Raw genomic sequence first — 6729 nt, 5'->3', positions numbered from 1 at the left:
GTTGTTGTTGTTGTTGTTGTTGTTGTTGCTGTTGTTGTTGTTGTTGTTGTTGTTGTTGTTGTTGTTATTATTATTATTATTATAATTATTATTATTATTATTATTATTATTATTATTATTATTATTATTATTATTATTATTATTGTTGCTGTTGTTGTTGTTGTTGTTGTTGTTGTTGTTACTGCTGCTGCTGCTGCTTTTGTTGTTGTTGCTACTGCTCTTGTTGTTGTTGTTGTTGTTGTTGTTGTTGTTGTTGTTGTTGTTGTTGTTGTTGTTGTTATTATTATTATTATTATTATTATTATTATTATTATTATTATTATTATTATTATTATTATTATTGTTGTTGTTGTTGTTGTTGTTGTTGTTGTTGTTGTTGTTGTTGTTGTTGTTATGTCGTTGTTGTTGTTCCTGTTAGTTAAACACCTGAAGGACATAATTGATTATTAGTGTTATGATCGAAATCCTAAAAACTCGCTAGGAAAACCTGACCTCAACACTTAAAACAGCGCTGTGTGTGTGACAGGGGCGAGGGTCGCGGAGTGTTGCCCCGTGCAGAGGAGAGGTGAGAAGTGCGTGGGGAGGAGGATATTGGAGAAGGACTCACCAGGCAGGAGGAAGAGAGGAGACCAGAGAAGGTTCATGGATGCACTGAAGGAAGAGAGGAACAAAAGGAAATAGAGGAATATCAGAAAGAAGGAAAAGAAGACCAAAAGAAGGAAGAGAGAAACAAAGAAGTTCTGGTCCCCACATTACAGGAAGAATATAGGTCTATTAGAATCAGTACAGAGGAGAATAACTAAAAGGATACAGGGGATGAGGAGTATTCCTTACGAGGCGAGATTGAAGTTGTTAAATTTACATTCTTTAGAGAGACGTAGGTTAAGAGGGGACCTGATAGAAGTCTTTAAGTGGTATAAGGGTTATAACAAGGGAGATGTAAGCAAAATTCTTAGGATCAGCAACCAGGGTAGAACAAGAAATAACGGATTCAGGCTTGAAAAAATTAAGTTTAGGAAGGAGATAGGAAAAAAAATGGTTCAAAAATAGAGTGGTAGATGAGTGGAACGGACTCAGTAATCTTGTTGTTAGTGCTGGGCCATTAGAGAGCTTTAAGAGAAGATTAGACAGGTTTATGGATGGGGATAATAGATGGAAATAGGTAGGTATATTTCATACACGGACTGCCACGTGTAAGCCTGGTCGCTTCTTGCAGCTCACCTTATTTCTTATGTTCTTATGTTCTTAAGAAAGAAGTTTTGTGAATGCAATGAAGGAAGAGAAGACTAAAAGAAGACCAGAGAGGAAGACCAGAGGATGCACTGAAGGAAGACACGCGGGTGGTGTGACAGAACAAGACGCAGAACACAGCGAGGTGGAGACGGTGACTCGAAAAAAAAAATGTATTATTACTTTTTTTCTTCTTTTTGGCAAAGTAAAACACACAGGACGAGTAAAATAAAGAGAGAAAAATATGACGGAGAAACACATGAATAAGAATAACATATTTTCCCATTTATTGGATTTCAACGCTTTGTTCTTCCCAATTCGCAGCTTACTGTGTCAGCAGACGTCTCCTCCACACACGCACGAAACTCAGAGATCCGTTTTCTGAAGCGCTTGGCTCTGTCACAACGACTGTTCTCAAAGGCCACATTAATAATTAGCCAGGTTCTCTAGAGTGTTTCTCCCGTTAATATTGTAGAAATCTTGTTGATTTTTCACTAGAGCCATAAAAATACTCTTAAGAACCTGTGTAATTTAACTAGAGACTTTCGAAAGTCGTCAAGGTGGGGGAAGAAGTGTTTCAGAATGGCGAAGAAGCTACGATGAGATTAACAGAAGAGAAATTCACATAATTACTCACTTTTCTCCTTTACCTCTGCGGTCCTGTGGTGGTGCTGGTAGTGGTGGCTAGGAGTAGAATGACAGGGATAATATTTATAATAGTAGTAGCAGCAGCAGTAGTAGTAGTAGTAGTAGTAGTAGTAGTAGTAGTAGTAGTAGTAGTAGTAATAGTAGTAGTAGTAGCAGTGGTAGTTATAATAATAATAATAATAATAATAATAATAATAATAATAATAATAATAATAATAATAATAATAATAATAACAACAACAACAACAACAACAACATCTAAGTCACAATTATACGTAACAAAGCGAATAAGTGTGTTCATTTCACTTAATTTCTCCTCGCCTGTACTTCAAAACTTTGCCTTTCGAGGATATTCTTAAAAAAAAATAAATAAATGAATAAATAAATAAATAAGTAAATAAATAAATAAAAGTTGTTTCTCTTAAAAAAAAAAAAAATAAATAAATATATATATATATATATATATATATATATATATATATATATATATATATATATATATATATATATATATATATATATATATATATATATATATATATATATATATATATATATATATATATATATATATATATATATATATATATATATATATATATATATATATATATATATATATATATATATATATATATATATATATATATATATATATATATATATATATATATATATATATATATATATATATATATAACTAAATAAATCAGTGAAAAAAAAAATGGTGGTCAGTTTTGGCTGGCGTGTGAGGAGGGAGCGAGCCAGACAAGTGGCTGACTGAGTTACTAGTATAACATGAAATCAGCGAAGAACTTTATTTTTTTCTCACTCAGAACCCTGGTTTTGTAATGCTTCCGTGCCGCACTCAGACTTACATTTTCAAAAGACCCTACGTAATTGAAGTTACACATGTTTTTAAGGGTGCTTTTAATGTTCTAGTGACAGGAGGAACAGTCTTAAGAGCCATATTAATCATCTCCGTGGTGAGAGAGCAAAGCATTTCAGAATAGCGGGAAAAATGTTTGCCGTGCCGCACATCGACTACTTTTAAAAGGCTCTATGTTTTTTTTTTTTTTTATTGACATGGGTTTTTTGAGTGTTTTTACTGTTCTACTGGCAGATTAACAGAATTTTTTTTCTTGACATCAGAAACAGTCTTCAGAATCTCCGTGATCTTTGAAAATAGTCATAGTGAGAGAGCACAGCACTTGAGATTATTAGGAAATGTGTGAGCAATAACGAATTTGAATGCGGATTCCGTGACGCAAGAGAGGAGCGCACGTGTTCCCTTGGTAACTGCTGCAACCATGAACTCCGGCACGTTAGCTTCTCATATTAATAAAGATTGATTTAAATGAGCCAATAGTCAACCGCCCACAACAAGAAATCTATATGTAAGCAGTATTAATGTAGGCCAAGCTGTACTTGTGACATTAAAATTTATAAGTGATGCACCTTATCTACGCCTGTATCCCTCTTTTGACCCCCTCCCCCTCTCAGCTCTCTCTCTCGCTTTGTTTAAGTGACACCACGTAACCAGAACGGACAATTATTCCTTTTCATGTAAAAGCAAACAATAAATTTAGCAAAGAACACGCTGACCACACACCACGCGCAGGGCACGCGGGAGACGGCAGGTCTGGTGTTACGGTGTCCATTGCTGCCTCAGTGAGAGAGCTTTGCCAATTTCAAATAGCGAGTGTTGGATAAAAAAAAAAAAAAAAAAAAAGCGAGAGCAAAACAGATGTCGCCGGACTGTGCTTGTGACGAGTCGTGTAGCCCCTAGTGAACCCCTAGTGAAGGGTGCTGGACAGGCTGGCCGGCACCCCGCGCAGGCCGCCACCAGCCTGCCATGTCCTGCTCCTCCCTTTGAGCCAACCACACTGGTGCAATTGCCTGACGACCATAAATCGTTCCTACATCGCCGTCGGAAGCAAAGAGCTGTCCGACGGCAAGACTTTATTCTAGAAAAGCCCAAATAATTTTTTAAAAATCAAATTTCATCACTAAAAAGTGCAGTAAAACGCTTACAAACACTGCAGAGTATTTACCATTAGTAAATATACCAATAAAGTCACAAATAAATTGTCATTCTTGTACTCACCCAACATGAGTTGGTCGTAAGCCAGGAAGCCAAATGATTCACCGTAAAAAAAAAATTATAACAAATTAATAAATAAATAAAAAAATAAAAAAGGAAGAGAGAAAGAAAGTAAAAACCGGGTAGCGCGTTGGTCGCAAGTCAAGTCCAGCGCACGTCGAGTAAAGAAAACTCATGATAGTTGTACAAATAAATACGATCTGGTATTCATATTTCTCAGAGCGCATTAATAACGTTAAAATTTAAGTTTACTTAAATGAATAAATAATATAAAATAATATAGAATAAATTAAATTAAATAAATGTGAGCGAACATTATCGTAAACACACCTGTGCACTCCTCCCTCCCTCCCTCCCTCCCTCCCTCCCTCCCCCTCACTCACTCCCTCCCTCGCCTCAAGCCTGGCAGGTGTTCTCCCCCCCCTCCTTCCGCCCCTCTAACCCCGGTTTGGTGTCATCCCCAACCCCCACCCTTGTCAGGGTGGGGGTTGGGGGGAAGAGCTGCACCATTCCTTTCCTAACGAAATTCTGTCCACCAAAGAAAATATTATTATTATTATTATTATTATTATTATTATTATTATTATTATTATTATTGTTGTTGTTGTTGTTGTTGCTGTCGTTGCTATTAATATTACTGTTATTTATTGATCTATATATTATTTTGTTATTTCATTTTATCTATTTTTACTTACTTTTTTTTTTACTTATTTTATTTATGTATTTATTTACTTACTTGTGATGAAGGCCGGCCAAAATTATATATATATATATATATATATATATATATATATATATATATATATATATATATATATATATATATATATATATATATATACAAAAAAAAAAAAAAAAACTGGGGAGAGGGGGAGGAATTTAGCCGGAAATTCCCATGAACTGTCTTCACCACTACACGACTGGCACGTGGTGGAGGCAACAGAACAATCATCCTAGTTTCCAGAGTACATAAATTTCTCAAAGCTCACGGAAGTGTGCATAAACTTAGAAAAGATTGAGAACTACTGCCATGCATCACATTCAACCACGCCACACAAAGCAGCACCACACCACACGCCACACCCAGCCACGCCACACACCACATCACATCATACATCACAACATACAGAGCAGGTCACACCACACGCCACACCCAGCCACGCCACACACTACATCACACCCCACTCACGCCACACAGTTACATCATACCACACGCCACTACTAGCCACACCACAACCAACATTTCACCCACCACACCACCCCACACAACATCCAACCACACCTCGTCACACAGCACCCAGCCACAGCTCACCACACATAACACCCAGCCACACCATGAGTACAGTCACATCATGCCACACACCACACCAGCCACACAACAGTCCATACCACGCTCAGTCATTCAACAATCCACATCACTCCCACCCACACCACATATCACTTGCGTCACAAGACCCACACAACAACCGATTTGACACAGCGATACCACAAAAAAAAAAAATAAATCACAATACATGCCACATCTAGCCACAAACAAGCCACATCACTCCCAGCGAAACCACACAACCACATCACTCTGCACATCACACAGTCACGCAACAACCCACATTACACAGAAAAAAGTAAATTAAAATCACTCCCATAAACTAACAAACCTTGCCCAAACAACACTATCAAAACAACGTAATAGAGTAACCTGCTGACCTCCACGGCAGATCGCGCCTTTGTGCCTCCCTCTCGCTGTGCAATAGCTGCAGCAGACAATCCAGTAGATGGCGCGTGTGAGAACTGGAAAACGTTTAGACAGCTCATACGTTCAGATACCAGCACTGCCGTGGCTTCTAAAGGATTTGTAATGTTTGTTCGTTAAAATTAGCAATAAAAGAGCGTTACTGCTAGCAGTTTTAAATAGGGAATAAGTGACTATCATGTAAATAACAGTCAAGTAGTCTCCTCAGCTGTAGCAAAGGTAGTATCATGGTAAAAAAAAAAAAATCACTTGTCACCTTGCGGGACACTTGAAACTATCAAGCGGGCAACATTCAGCCCCTGGACCACGAGTGTGACACTCCTGCACCAGACACAAGTAACTGGCGACAACATAAAAGAGATCCCGACCCTGCCACGGAATGATAAGGCCAAGAAGAACAAAAACGAAAACAAGAACAAGAAAAGAAAAGGAAGTGATTTTTAGAAGTCAAACCAAATACGTCAGCTAGCAATAGTAACTATTAACTAATCAGTGGTTCTGCCGAGACACACTAAATGAGGAACAGCACGCAGCTTGGCAGGTCACCACGGCATGTGACGAGCAAGACCAAACATAAGTCCTGCTCACACGAGGCGATTTTAGCAGCGCGACTGCAAACTGGAGGGACTGATCACACAAGGTGTTTCCAGTGGCGCGTTTCTCTCTCTCTCTCTCTCTCTCTCTCTCTCTCTCTCTCTCTCTCTCTCTCTCTCTCTCTCTCTCTCTCTCTCTCTCTCTCTCTCTCTCTCTTTCCGTGTGTGTGTGTGTGTGTGTGTGTGTGTGTGTGTGTGTGTGTGTGTGTGTGTGTGTGTGTGTGTGTGTGTTTGTGTGTGTCATTTGCAGCATGGATGTGGAAGAAGCAGCATGTGCCTAGATGTGGTATCGTCGGAAGGGAGACAGACAACGTTAGGTTCACTACATGACACACATTCCCATGACATATTTACAACATTGTATCCCAAGTTGCAAAAATATGAACCAAAACTCCTCAGCTACC

The sequence above is a fragment of the Scylla paramamosain genome, chromosome 23 (genome assembly GCF_035594125.1).
Source record: "Scylla paramamosain isolate STU-SP2022 chromosome 23, ASM3559412v1, whole genome shotgun sequence".
Lineage (NCBI taxonomy): Eukaryota > Metazoa > Arthropoda > Malacostraca > Decapoda > Portunidae > Scylla > Scylla paramamosain.
The sequence above is the reverse complement of the archived record's forward strand: the minus strand, read 5'-3'. Positions refer to the sequence as shown.